This window comes from Solanum dulcamara, chromosome 4 (genome assembly GCF_947179165.1).
Source record: "Solanum dulcamara chromosome 4, daSolDulc1.2, whole genome shotgun sequence".
Lineage (NCBI taxonomy): Eukaryota > Viridiplantae > Streptophyta > Magnoliopsida > Solanales > Solanaceae > Solanum > Solanum dulcamara.
In genome coordinates this window covers 27,212,086-27,228,554 of record NC_077240.1, presented here as the reverse complement: position 1 = coordinate 27,228,554, position 16,469 = coordinate 27,212,086, and positions in this window count along the sequence as shown.

The following is a 16,469-nucleotide window of genomic DNA, read 5'->3' as shown; positions in this document are numbered from 1 at the left end:
AAAAACCCTGATTATTCTTGAGTTGGGTTTGGTTTTAACTAAAAAATCAACCAAAACCAAACCAACTCGACATTATATATATAATTTTTAAAATTTATTTTATACATAAAAGTATTTAGTTTGATATAATTTATAAATACTTCTTTTACTTTTTCATAGTTTTTATCTTTTAATATATTATTTCAAGTTTGAGACTTAGAATTTTGAATAGTCCAATAAAAGTTATAGACCATATATATGAGTAACTCTAATAAAGCTCAAATAAAAATCAAATCAATATTAATGCTAACAAAAAAAAAATCAATTCAACACTAAGAATAACAATAATGCTGGATATTTGTTCTTTAGTTTTACATTGGTTTGGACAATTAAAATACATAACCTAATTTTAGTTTTTCTTTTCATGTTTAGTCATGTAATTAGTACTTATTAGACTTATTTTAGTATGATTTAGTACTTTTAAATTATGATTATTTTCATTATGACTTATTAATTTACAATATTTGTTTTATTCGATTTCAATTTTACTTTTTGTTGAATATTTTAGTGTCATGATTTGTATTATTTTCTTAAGAAACACCTGTATTTTAGTAGGACTAAAGAAATATTTGAAGCACAAGTTAACTATATATTTGTATGAATACTTTACCAAAAAAATCTGAAAAACCCAAATATCCTAAATACTCGAAAAACTTCGAGGTTGAAAAATCCAAATTTTATTAATTTGGTTTGACTTATAAATTTAAAAATGCGACACAAATAATTTGATTTGATATTTAAAAAATTCGGACCAATCTGATCCAGGTACACTCCTACCTATTATGTTATGTTTGCACAAGTGCTCCAATTTTCTCAACTATTGCAACTCAATTGTTAGATTTAAAATGATTAGTTTTGATATATGCACGTGCAACACACGTGAATGTCAAATCCATCATATTTATTTAACTCTAAATTAGTAGAAAATATTTTTTTTTGTGATACTCCATTGGTATATTGATACCATATCGGTATCATATAGGACTAAACTTAATTCTCTGTGATACTCCGTCGATATATTGATACCTCATCGGTATCATATAGGGTGGACACTGACGTCAGCACGCTTTGGAGGCATCTTGAAAATTCCATAACATCTTGGAAGATTCACAAGGAGTCGCGAATTTTAAAATAAATTTATGTCATTTTAAAATAAAAAGAGGGTATGGAAGTAATGGAGCATTTAAGGGTAAATACTTTTCCTTTATGGGGTATAAGTGTTCTTTTCCCTTGTTATTATTAGTAGTAACTAGTTTAGTGTATGAGTGTTTTGCATGTGTGTATTGCACTAATTTATAAAAATATATATAAATTGAACAAATTACTATGTGTGTAACTCATATCATTGAGTACATAATTTTGAAAAAATTATAACTTTATCCTTACCCTGTGAAGATAGAGAAGTTGTTTCAATTAGACTCTCCACTCAAGTAAAACATATCAAAAATAATAGCAAAAGGAAATAAGTAGTAAAGAAATCTCATAGAAAATAATATAGAAAGAAACAACAACAACAATCAAATAATACGACAACCAAAGCAATGAAGCATACACCGTACAACAACTTCAAACATGAAAATTTTGGTTAAATCAAAGAATCAAACTTCTAAAATCGATAATTGAATTGAATATCAAATTTTCTTTAAAATTTCAAAATCAAATCAAATTAATTCTATTCGGATTAATTTGATTTTCAATTCTTCGATTTTTATGTCCCCCTTATTACAAGATCCCCTTCCCCACCTCCCAATGACACCACAACCCAAATTAAACAATTGACCATCCTATACGTGACCCCTTTCACCCATTCTATTTTCATAGTGTTTTTCCATAGGCATAATATATAAACATGCTCTTTAACTTGATTTTAGCTAACATTTATGTCTCTAACTTTGGATGTACTTAAATAAACACTTAGATTTATATAAAGTTAAATAAATAGACACACGTATCACCAAAATAGATTCATATAGACAATTGTTTATGCAAAATCAAAAGCGAATCATACCATATTTTGTAGTAACGGAAAACATGGCAATAACCATTGTTGAAGGGAAAAAATCAATTGTCACAGCCAATATATATATTTATATATATAGATTGTATCCCCTATTAGAATTTATTAAAAATTAGAATACCTCTTAGCGGTGGTGATTTACCATAATTTAGAATTTGGAATGGACAAAAATGGTTAATTTGAAAGTTTCTAGCTATTATCTTGCCAAAAATAGGAATCATAGTAGTGTTAAGAATAAGATCGACTCTTATATGGTAGTGTTAAGACTCCTCATATTGTTTACTTTGTTAAAAATAGTGCCACTAAGTGTTAGGATTCTACTGTTGTTTACTTTATCAACATAGTTAATTTTAAATTATTAAGGATAAAATATATTTATTGACACCAAATACTCTCTAATCATCATGATTAGTGTTTAACTAAAATAAAAGTTGGGGATCAATTAATAAAAGTGCAAATCACGTTATGTGATCTATTCAATACTTAATATTTTTCTCTTACCGTATTTTTTTTGATATATTTTATTGCTATCATATATTTTAGAATTCCTTAAATACTAATTCTTCTAATACTACTTACCATATATTCTTTTTACCATATATATTATGAATCTTTAATTTTAAATATTATAAAAGTTAAAATAATAATAATTTGAAAAAAAAAGAAGGAAAAAAGGATATTATCTAAAGATTCATAATATATATGGTAAAAAGAAACTATATGGTAAAAAGAAGGAAAAAAGGATATGATCTAAAGAATAGTCTTTTAATATATGACAAAAAGTTCAATCAACATTTTTCTTTTAATATAATATAGGCATAGATTAGCCAATTTGTGTGCAAGGACATGTGCACACAAATTTTATTCATGAGATGTATCATAAAATATCTCTTTTATTTTTGCCTCTAGTACATATTGGAGTCTATCAACGAAAAATCACTATCTCAATCATGGAACGGATAAATTATTTGGAGTAAATTCCCAATTGTAACTAATAGGCAACGTTACAAAATATTGTTCGAAGTAAGAAATCTTGTGGTGTGAATTCATGTGGTACAATCAATTTTAAGTAAAAATTAATTTTGCATACAAAAGCTCTACATTATTATTAGTTTTGTGATTGAAAAAAATTGATCAAATCGCTGCTAAGTATTAAGATACACGTAATACTACATATACACCAAAACTTTTGAAATTGATACCTATCCCTTCGACTTTTCCTACTACTAATAAATAGGATATCATGGAAACAACTTCTTAACAATTAAGTTATAGAAATTCGATCTTTGCAACAGCCTCATACAAATATTAAATTCGATGACATATAAAACAGGACTTCTTGACTAAATAGGATTTATATCCCAGAGCCTAGCAAATAACATATGGATTGGGAATTTGAATGGATAATTTTATTTAGAAAAGATCTATGACTCCATAACTATTGAAATACTTACACTTTTTGGTACATTAAACATGGTATTAGTCAAGGAAAGAACACACTAAGTAGCTCTCGGAGCAACCCATTCAAGTCTAAGGATGAGGTTGTCATAACCATAACCATTGAACATGTTTATGGCCCTCTCAACATCTTCTCTGTCGACAAAGTTGACAAAATCAAATCTTTGCTCACTTGATCAATCGCAACATACGCTCGTTTGGCATGACCAAAGTGACGGAACAACTCCAACAAATAAGCACATCTTTCACGAAGGAATCCAACAATGGTTTGAACACCCCATTCATTAAACTCATAAAGGCTACGAGCACATTAATCAACCCAACGACATTAATACCAAGAACTCATAATGCCCATATCGAGTTTTGAACGCCGTTTTAGGTACATCCTCAGGTCTAATCTTTAACTGATGATAGCCTGACCTTAGATCAATCTTAGAAAAGTCTGAAGCACCCTGCAACTGGTCAAACAAATCATCTATATGAAGCAACGATATTTCAGATGGTAACCCTGTTCAATCGATAGGGAGGAATAGAAATTGGGTGAGTGCCTAGTTCCAAGTCAATAGAAAAATCTATATCCCTATCCAGAGGCATGCTGGGCAAATCTGTAAGAAACATCTCCTTAAATTATGAAACTATAGGGACAATGGCAGGGACTCTGTATTAACATTCTGAAGATGAGCCAAATAAGCCAAACAACCCTGCCCCACTAGACTTCTAGCTCAAATGAAGGTTATGATCTTTACTGGCTTAGGCTTGTACACCTTTTTCCACTCTAATCTTTCCCTATCCGGGATCACCAGAGTCACAATCATAGCATTATAGTTAAGCAAAACATAATAGGGGTACAACCAAGTAATTCCTAAGATCACATCAAAATCCACGATATCCAATATGATCAGATCCACCCAAGTATAGAAACCAAAAAATAAAATAGAGCACAAATGGTACACATGGGTAACAACTATAGACTCTCCAAGTGGGGTAGAAACATAAACATGAGCATCAATAATTTCACATATCAAGTAAAGACTCAAAGTAAACTTAATAGATATATGTACGAATAAGTAGAACCCAGATCAAATAAGACAGTAGCCATCCAATCACAGACAAGAATAATACTTGTGATTAATGCATCCGATGCATCAACCTCATTCCTATCTCAGAAAGCGTAGCACTATGCTTTATCATCATTACGGGCAACCCCTCTATCCGATTATACCGCTCCTCTACCTGGATTACCGTTTTCTTGGCCTCCATGGATTCTAAAAAAATTTCCTCACCTACCTTGTGGACATCTTTTATCATTATTACCTTCGTCCGCCGATATCACTGCCTTTGTCTGATGTTGTGCCTGATCAACTGTCCACAAGATGAGGGAATTCCCTTCTGAAGTGTCCCTGCTCTCCACAATTAAAACATGCACGGTCAAGAGATGGTGTGCTAGCTGACGAGTAAGAGGTTCCTGAGCCATCCTGAGTCAATATTTGTTGCGAAACACCTGAATAACCACCCATAGAAGCGGGTATGACTGACTAGATCGGGCGAGATGAATATACCTGTTGATTCGAACCTCAGAGTGAGAAACACTATAATTACCCGCATTCTTGGCTTCTTAGTCAAAGCCTTGGCCTGCCTATCCTGTTAAACTCCTTTGATCCTCTTAACATAAACTGAAACCTTATTAAAACTCTTGTCTGCAGAAGTCAGATGCACAGATAATATATGTAAGTCAATGTTTAGTCCTTTGATATACAAACGGATCCTCTCCTCCTCAGTGTTCACAATTCGAATAGGAAAATGGAATAAGTCATGGAACTTAGCTTCATAGGATGCGACAATCATACTCAAAACTGATGGACGATACTCTACATAAGCTCTCCACCATTGTTTAGCCTCTCTCTCCGGCTAAAATGTCACAAAGTCAACCTCATGCCGCTGTACGATGCCCAACTTGTGCAGTCTCTAATAAAAATCCAAGATGAACTCAAAAGCTCCTCGTTCTCTAATCCGTGAAATATTGGTGGCTTGAACATCAAAAACTTGGTCAGCATCTCATGCTCAGTGCCAGTCATCACTATTATCATGCCCCGGGAGGGTACATTAGACGTGACCGGCACTTGAAAGCCATTTCTGACCTTCAAGCGAACCACCTAACTCAATCATTCTGTCATTCAGTCATATATGCTCAAAGAAAGGCTCAATTATAACATGCTATTTACAATATGGGGGCCGAAGGCCAAACATGTTTAACTCAAAAAAATAATAGTCCAACCTCCCCACACTCTAGTCTATGAAGCCTCTATCAAAGTCTGGAAGGTGCCAATGACCAGCCCATGCCTACCAATAATCAAAATACAGAGATAAAACGAAACTATACAAGGAGCTCAAGATCCTCCAAGAACTAGGAGGACTCACCAATGAGCTGGGAGTGTATGTGGATCTTCAACGGAGCGCCGGTCGATGATCTCTAATACCTGTCTCTGCATCATAAAACGATGCAGGCCAATGGCATCAGTACATGGAATGTACGAGTATGTAAAATGGCCAGATGAAACAAACATCAAGAAGATATCAATATCAACTCAGGACCTCAACTCATATATATATACACAGGATAACTCACTCAAATATCCTAAGTCTAATATGAATAGTTTAGACAGGACTAACTCATAAACCACTCGACTCGACTGACTCAGAGCACTATCAAGACCTAAATGGGAGTTTCTCTTATTCGACAACCATCACCTATGAGCCGGTGATAGTACAACAATCAGACATTATTGCCACGTCCGTCTATACCTTGCCAGAGCATGAACGCCTCCCTAATCATGGATACCATCGATTAGTCAAGTCTTATAATTTTAAGATAATAAAATGGGAAACATCTGACTTTAATAGTTCGATCCCATGGGAAGCATCCGAATTTAATGATTCCATCCCTACCTACATTGGTGGCGTAGTTTCTGGGGTTCGAGTACGGACTATACTCTTACCCGCTTCGGTGCTCGATACTCCTCTCATGACTCCATGCTCATAAAACTTCCTCCAATCATCTCAAACAAGCCCTCACGGCTAGTTTCATGTGGGACATTTCCAACTCATCAACTCTGTTCTTATTTTAACTTAATTAAGTTATAATGGCAAGCCCCATTTAGGACCTCGTCCACTCATCAATTCTATCCTCCAATTAACTCAACCAAGCCTCATTTAGGTAAGCATTTTTGACATCTCCTCAAGACTCATCACAATTCTATGACTTTAGCTCAACAATTTAAGTAGAATAACACATTTAAGGAAAATGACTTAAGCAACCTAATCACATGGCTAAAGAGATCAACAAAACGTAATAACAAGTCATCTCTATCAACTCATTTTAACATGAAGGTTTTAGGAACTTCTTAGCTCAACACATCAACACATATAGCATCAAATAAATAGGGGGCAAAACTCATTCAAACATGAACCATACCAAGAAACTCCATTTTCATGGACATCTAACCTCAAAGCAAGAGTAGGGCACATAGGTGGACTCAACCCATATTTTGGATAGCCTTACATACCTTAGAATAGATGCTTGAAAAAACCTTGTTGTTGGGTCTTCAATGGAAGCTTGAGGTCTTGAAGCTCTTGGAACAATTCCTTGTTGGAAATAGAGAAGAAGAAAAAGAAGAAGAAAGAGAGAGAGAGAGAGATTTCTAGGGCTTTTAGAGAGAGAGAGTAAGGGCTGAAAATGTGTTCCCAAATTGGTCAAGAATGATACATATATAATTTGGGTGAATTTCCAAATTGCCCCTCCTCAAAAGTTCTGAAAAATAGGCTGAAAATGCTCCTGGCGCGATAGTGGCGCGTCGCGCCATTGCAGCGCCAGGCCGATTACACCTAAAACTTGAACACCTCGTAGTGGCGCACCGCGCCAGAGACCAAACTACTGAGGCATGTTTCTGGCGCGATAGTGGCGCGTCGCGCCCTTACAGCGCCAAGGCCATATTTTCTGGGTTCTGGAAATTTGGCCTGAAAAACCCTGCATAACTTTTAGTGGCGTGTCGTGCCAAGGACCAAACTACTGAGGCATGTTTCTGGCGCGATAGTGGCGCGTCGTGCCCTTACAGCGCCAAGGCCATTTCCCCAGCAGTTGCAACCCAGGCAAAAAATGAAATTCCTGCCGTGCTAGTTCGTCTTAGGATCGTCATATCTTTTGACTCCGCACTCCAAAATTACATTCTTGGTGGCATTGGAAAGAAGACTCGATGAACTTTAATTTAATAGATCATGGGCCACCCAGACTGTCGTTTTTCAAAAGATAGGGTTGTTGGAAGTCGGCCCCTCGTACAAACTCATCCTAAAGCTTAGCCACGACGAACCTTTTTGGACTTAGCTTGGTCCTAGGGGTCCTCTATGACCCCACATCACCTCCAACACTCTTCAATTACTTGGGAACTCATCTTAACTCAAGCACATACTTCAAAATAATTGAGTTAGACCCTACACGAATATAAGAAGGGTCCGAATCTTACGAATTTTTTTTTTGAGGGGTGTTACATTATCTCCCTCTTGGGATCATTCGTCCTCGAATGACGAGTGACCAAGAATGGACTCGGAGTACAAATCACAATCAAAATTTCAATCATTCAACCAATCAAACTCTCAAACAATTACCAATCAAACTCAAAATGCAAAATCGAATTCAAGCCAAGGGAACGGGCATTACCTTCAATATTCTCATCAGTAGGCACGAATAGGTGTGGATATTTAGATTTCATGGCTTCCTCTGCTTCCCATATGGCTTTCTCAACAAGTTGGTTTCTCCACAGGACTTTGACTGAGGCGATCTCTTTGTTCCTCAACTTACAAATTTGGCGATCGAGAATTTGGACCAGAACCTCTTCATAGGATAACCTATCCTCAACTCCAATACTATCAATGGGGACTACCAATGAAGGATCGCCTAAGCACTTCTTTAACATCAAAACGTAGAATACTGGATAAATAGAAGTTAACTCCGAGGGTAACTCCAACTCATAAGCAACACTCCCAATACGCCTCAAAATCTAGTAAGGACCAATATATCGAGGACTAAGCTTCTCCTTCTTTCCAAACCTCATGACGCCCTTCATGGGTGACACTTTCAAGTATACCCAATCACCTACCACAAACTCTAAGTCTCTCCTCCTCACATCGGTGTAAGATTTTTGGCGACTTTGGGCTGTCTTTAGCCTCTCTTAAATAACTCGCACCTTATCCATGGCTTGATGAACAAAATCAGGCCCAATCAACTCGGCTTCACCAACCTCAAACCATCCAATTGGTGATCTACACCTCCTCCCATACAGAGCTTCATAAGAAGACATTTGAATGCTTGCATGATAGCTATTGTTATATGCAAACTCTATGAGAGGCAAGTGATCATCCCAATTTCCTTTAAAGTCAAGCACACATGCCCTCAACATATCTTTCAATATCTGAATGGTGCGCTCTGCTTGGCTATCTGTCTGGGTATGGAAGGCCGTACTCAAATTCACCTTCGAACCTAATCCCCTCTAAAAGGATTTCCAAAATTGGGAAGTGAATTGAGCTCCTCTGTCTGAGATGATAGACAAAGGGACCCCATGCGATCTGACGATCTCCTGTATGTATAACTTTGCATAATCCTCTGCGATGTCAGTAGTCTTAATAGCCAAAAAGTGAGCCAATTTTGTCATTCTATCCACAATCACCCAAATCGAATCATGTTGCTTTCGAGACCTCGGTAGACCTGTAATAAAGTCTATGTTGATCATTTCTTACTTTTATTTCGAAATTTCTATATTTTGATCTAAACCATATGGCCTTTGATGCTCAACCTTCACCTGTTGACAATTCGGGCACTTGGAAACGAATTCCGCAATATCTCTCTTCATCCCACTCCACCAATAGATTTCCCTCAAGTCATGATACATTTTTGTAGAGCCCGGATGAATAGAGTATCTAGAACTATGCGCTTCGGCCATAATCCACTCTCGAACATCATCGACATCCGGCACACACAATCTATTTTGGTACCTCAACACACCATCTCCCCCTTTGGTAAAAACCATTACCTCTTGTTTGTGAACAACTCCCTTCAATTGGAGAAGGACAGGATCTTGGTCTTGCTTCTCCTTTACCTCTACCACAAGTGAGGATGTAGACCCATCCTGAACAGTAACTCCGCCTTCATTGTTCTCTTCTAGATGAACTCTCAATCGGGCTAATCTGTGTACCTTCTTCGCCAATTCTCTCTTTTCTTCCTCCACGTGGGCAGTGCTACCCATAGACAACCTGCTAAGAGCATCAGCAACAACATTAGCTTTATCTGGATGGTAGAGGATGCTCATATCATAGTACTTGAGTAGCTCAAGTTATCTCATTTGCCTCAGTTTGAGTTCCTTCTAGTTAAAGACGTATTGCAAGCTCTTGTGATCGGTGAATACATCAATATGCACTCCATACAAGTAGTGGCACCAAATTTTAAGCGCAAACACCACAGCTGCTAGCTCAAGGTCATGAGTTGGGTAATTCCTCTCATAAACCTTAAGTTGTCTTGAAGCATAGGCTATCACCTTCTCCCTTTGCATCAACACACAGCCCAACCCAATTCTGGATGCATCACAGTAGACCACAAAGCCCTCTGTTCCATTGGGTAGAGTCAAGATAGGAGCGGTGGTTAGCTTGGCCTATAGTTTCTAGAAACTCTCCTCACAAGCATCGGACCATTGGAACTTAGCCTTCTTTTGGGTCAGCTTAGTCAATGGTGATGATATGGATGAGAATCCCTCTATAAACCTTCAATAATAGCCGGCCAAACCCAAGAAGCTCTTTATCTCTGTCGGGGATGTAGGTCTGGGCTAATTCTTCACAGCTTCAATCTTTTGAGCGTCAACCTGAATACCATCTCCAGATACGATGTGGCCTAAGAAAGCCACTGACGCAAGCCAAAATTCACATTTTGAGAATTTTTCATACAATACCTGCTCTCTCAAAGTTTGTAAGATGATTCTAAGATGATGGGTGTGCTCCTCTTCATTCTTGGAGTAGACCAGAATACTATCTATGAATATAATCACAAACATATCAAGATATGATTTAAACACTCAGTTCATAAGATCCATAAAAGTTGCGGGGGCATTAGTTAACCCAAAGGACATGACCAAAAATTCAAAGTGGCCATAACGAGTCCGAAAAGCGGTCTTTGGAATATTACACTCCCTCACCTTCAACTGATGGTAGCCGGATCTCAGATCTATCTTTGAGAAGTAAGTGGCACCCTAAAGTTGGTTGAATAAGTCATCTATTCTGGGGAGAGGGAACTTATTCTTTATGGTGACCTTGTTCAGCTGCTTGTAGTCAATACACATTCTAAGGGACCCATCTTTCTTTCGCACAAATAGGACCGGAGCACCCCATGGTGAGACACTCGGCCTAATGAACACCTTATCCAACAAGTCCTTCAACTGTTCCTTCAACTCTTTCAACTCAGCTGGGGCCATTCTATATGGAGGAATTGAGATAGGCTGGGTATCAGGAAAAATATCAATCTCGAAGTTGATCTCCCTATCAGAAGGGACTCCAGGTAGATATTCAAGAAAGACATCGGGAAACTCATTGACAATCGGGACTGACTCGAGGGATGGAGACTCAATATTGTCATCTTTCACTCAAACAATATGATAGATACACCCTTTTAAGATTAGCTTCCTGGCCCTAAGGTAAGAAATAAACTTACCCTTAGGCATAACAGGACTACCCTTCCACTCTATGACAGCTTCATTCGGGAATTTGAACTTAATAATCTGAGTCCTACAATCGATAGAGTCATAATAGACATAAAGTCAGTCCATACCAAGGATCACATCAAAATCGACCATGTCCAACTCGATTAAGTCGGCCAAGGTGTCCCTGTGATGAATTGACACAGTGCAATCTCTATAGACTCTCTTAGCTAAGACAGAATCACCGACAGGAGTAGCTATACTGAAAGGCTCAAGAAGACATTCAGGAATTCTATTAAATTTACTAGTCACGTAAGGAGTCACAAAAGATAGGGTGGCACCCGGATCCATCAATACATAGCAATCAAGAGAAGAGACTTGTATTATACTCGTTACGACGTTTGAAGAGTTCTCCTGATCTTGACGACTATCCATGGCATATAGACAGTTTGTACCTCCACTCGTACCTGAAGTAGTACCCCTCTGATTAACTCTAGACGATGGTGCGGTGGCAGAATGTTGGACCCTGTTCCCTCTTGTTGGACACTCTCTCTGAAAATGGTCTATTTGGCCGCATTTATAACAACCAACTTTTCTCGCTCTGCATTCTCCTAAGTGGAGCCTACCACACTTGTCGCATGGTGGCTTCCCCCTCAAACCTTGACTTACACTGGCCTGGGATTGAGAATCTTGGGGTCTGAAATTCTGGCGACTCTGACCCTGCCGATCATACCTGTTCTGCGACATAGGTGCACTGGCGGTAGATGAGGCATAGTTGGAAGGCCTCTTCTGGAAGAAGGACCTGTTGCCCTTGTTTTGCCTCTGCTCTCTCTCATGGCCCGTTGATTTTACCTTCTTGCTCATGTGCTCTTCTCTGTCTTTTCTTTTCTCATTCTCCACCTATTGAGCATACACCATTAATCTGGAAATATCCATATCTGAGATCAACAATGCTGTTTTGCACTCCTTCTTCACATGTCTCCCCAATCCGGAGACGAACTTCCTCATCTTTGACCTCACATCTGGGATCATTTCTGGAGCATACCTGGACAGCTGGATGAACTTCAGGCCATACTTCTTAACTGTCATACCCTCTTGTTTCAGATTCACAAATTCCTCCACTTTCGCTTCCCTTAATTCTCGGGGAAAGAAGTAGTCAATAAAGGCTCCCTCAAATTCATCCCACCTAGCAGGTTCAGCATCCTCACCCCTACCTTGCTTCCATTGGTTATACCAGATGTTTACCATATCCTTGAGTTGATAAGAAACCAACTCAACCCTCTCAATCTTCGTAGCATGCATAGCTTTCAAAATTTTCCACATCTCATCAATAAAATTTTAGGGATCTTCATCAACCTTAGAACCCGTGAATGCCGGCGGATTCATTCTCAGAATGTCTCAAATTCTGGCTGCAGCAAATGGCTCTTGGGAACTAGAGCTGGAAGTTGGCGAACTCTGGCTATTATTTCGGGTAGCCATTAATTGAGTGAGCATCGTAATCGCCCCTCTAAATTCTGCCTCTGACGTGGGTGCAGATGGAGTAGCAGGCACTTAAGGTGCCTTCGCATATCTCGCAGGTCGGCCTCTAGCCCTTGCTGGGCGTACCTCTGACTGTGGCATCCCTGCATTATCAACATTCCTCTGGCTAGCGGTACGTTTAGGAGGCATTATCTGTAACGTATAAACGCACGAATTAGAAAAGAGTTTTATAGAGTTTAACTCTATCGCACGACCAGAGTATGAAAGAAGTGAAACAATTCCTAATGTCTTATAGCCTCCTGATTATAAGTGTGGTGCACAACACACTCATAAGCAAGACTCTATTAGACACAGCTTTGTAGACTCCCTAGGACACTTGAATTCAATGCTCTGATACCATGTTTTTTACGCCCCGTGAGGGTACCCTAGACGTGACCGACACTTGAAAGCCATTTTTGACCTTCAAGCGAACCAGCTAACTCAATCATTCCGTCATTCAGTCATATATGCTCAAAGGAAGGCTCAATTATAACATGCTATTTACAATATGGGGGCCGAAGGCCAAACATGTTGAACTCAACAAAATAATAGTCCAACTTCCCCACACTCTAGTCTATGAAGCCTCTATCAAAGTCTGGAAGGTGCCAATGACAAGCCCATGGCTACCAATAATCAAAATACAGAGACAAAACGGAACTATGCAAGGAGCTCAAGATCCTCTGGGAACTAGGAGGACTCACCAACGAGCTGGGAGTGTATGTGGATCTTCAATGGAGCGCCGGTCGATGATCTTTAGTACCTGTCTCTGCATCATAAAACGATGCAGGCCAAATGGCGTCAGTACATGGAATGTACGAGTATGTAAAATGGCCGAATGAAAAAAATATCAAGAAGACATCAATATCAACTCAGGACCTCAACTCATATATATATATATATATATATATATATATATATATATATATATATATATATATATATACACAGGATAACTCACTCAAATGTCCTAAGTCTAATATGAATAGTTTAGACAGGACTAACTCATAAACCACTCGACTCGACTGACTCAGAGCACTATCAAGACCTAAATGGGAGTTTCTCTTATTCAACAACCATCACCTATGAGCCGGTGATAGTACAACAATCAGACGTTATTGCCACGTCCATTCATACCTTGCCAGGGCATGAACGCCTCCCTAATCATGGATACCATCGATTAGTCAAGTCCTATCATTTCAGGATAATAAAATGGGAAACATCCGACTTTAACGGTTCGATCCCATGGGAAGCATCCGACTTTAACGGTTCCATCCCTACCTATGCTGGCAGCATAGTTTCTGGGGTTCGAGTACGGACTATACTCTTACCCGCTTCGGTGCTCGATACTCCTCCCATGACTCCATGCTCATAAGACTCCCTCCAATATTCAAAAACAAGCCCTCACGGCTAGTTTCATGTGAGACATTGCCAACTCATCAATTCTGTTCTCATTTCAACTCAATTAAGTCATAATGGCAAGCCCCATTTAGGACCTCGTCCACTCGTCAATTCTATCCTCTAATTAACTCAATCAAGCCTCATTTAGGTAAGCATTTTTGACATATCCTCAAGACTCATCACAATTCTATGACTTTAGCTCAACAATTTAAGTAGAATAACACATTTAAGGAAAATGACTTAAGCAACCTAATCACATGGCTAAAGAGATCAACAAAGGGTAATAACAAGTCATCTCCATCAACTCATTTTAACATGAAGGTTTTAGGAACTTCTTAGCTCAACACATCAACATATATAGCATCAAATAAATAGGGGGCAAAACTCATTCAAACATGAACCATACCAAGAAACTCCATTTTCATGGACATCTAACCTCAAAGCAAGAGTAGGGCACATGGGTGGACTCAACCCATGTTTTGGATAGCCTTACATACCTTAGAATATATGCTTGAAGAAACCTTGTTGTTGGGTCTTCAATGGAAGCTTGAGGTCTTAAAGCTCTTGGAACAATTCCTTGTTGGAAATAAAGAAGAAGAAGAAGAAGAAGAGAAAGTGAGAGAGATTTCTAGGGCTTTTAGAGAGAGAGTGAAGGTTGAAAATGTGTTCCCAAATTGGTCAAGGATGATACATATATAATTTGGGTGAATTCCCAAATTGCCCCTCCTTAAAAGTTCTGAAAAATAGGCTGAAAATGCTCCTAGCGCGATAGTGGCGCATTGCGCCATTGTAGCTCCAGGCCGATTACGCCTAAAACCTGCACACCTCGTAGTGGAGCGCCATGCTAAAGACCAAATTATTGAGGCATATTTCTGGTGCGATAGTGGCGCGTCGCGACCTTACAGCGCCAAGGCCATATTTTCTGGGTTCTGGAAATTTGGCCTGAAAAACCCTGCACAACTTTTAGTGGCACCTCGCGCCAAGGACCAAACTACTGAGGTATGTTTCTGGCGCAATAGTGGCGCGCCGCGCCCTTACAGCGCCAAGGCCATTTCCCCAGCAGTTGTAACCCAGGCCAAAAATAAAATTCCTGCCGTGCTAGTTCAACTTAGGATCGTCATATCTTTCGACTCCGAACTCCAAAATTTACATTCTTGGTGGCATTGGAAAGAAGACTCGACGACCTTTAATTTAATAGATCATGGACCACCCAGACTGTTGTATTTCAAAATATAGGGTCGTTAGAAGTCGACCCCTCGTACAAACTCATCCTAAAGCTTAGCCACGGCGAACCTTTTTGGACTTAGCTTGGTCCTAGGGGTCCTCTATGACCCCACATCACCTCCAACACTCTTCAATTACTCGGGGAATCATCTTAACTCAAGCACATACTTCAAAATAATTGAGTTAGACCCTACACGAATACAAGAAGGATCCGAATCTTAGGAATTTTTTTTTTGAGGGGTGTTACAACTATGCCCATTAAAGGATGAAAGAAAGAATTAATATCTAAAGTTTCCCCTACCCTGTCTATAGTAGTAAATTGTTGAGTACTTTGAGCTTGAGGAATAAAAATAGAGTATGTGGTTGTCATGACCCAAGTTTAGGGCCTAGACGTGACACGGCGAATGAGACACCCGGAGGTACCTCACCAAAGCCTCTTAGCATTCATTAAGTATTTCATTGGTAATGGTAAATAATAATAGGCAGAAATACAAAATATATTTTCTATTTTGTGTCCAAACATACCTCTACTAAGTGACTTGACGGAGGCTAATATATGTCCCTAGCTCACCCTCAAATTAAGTGTCAAGAAATACTTTAATAGAAGTCTTATTGTTCTACATAATATAAGCTTAGAATAAAAAGGATGTTGTTCCCGAAAATATGGGAACTCACCACATTTAATCTTCAAACTAATTTGAGCTAGCCACGTGGAGGAGTTCAAAGAGCGATGTCGGTCCCTATATAGTGATATCATTTAGGCAAAAATATGCGTTAGTACTTTGAATGTACTAAGTATGTGAGTATTCTATAAAAGGAAGAACGTAAGTAAGCACTATGCATAAGTGAATGCATTCATTAGACATCATCATATAAGACCTTAAAATATTCATTTTTGTGGAGAAGTGACCATAACCGACATTTAAGATCATGCGAGCTATTACATGAAATCCAACATAAGCCCCTATGTTGGCACGGGGAGACTACTTGCCAGGTAAAACTCCATTCAGATTATATAAAATTATTTAACATTTGGTGGCTACAAAGGCCTAGACGACAAGGGCTCCTATGGTGGCACATAGTTA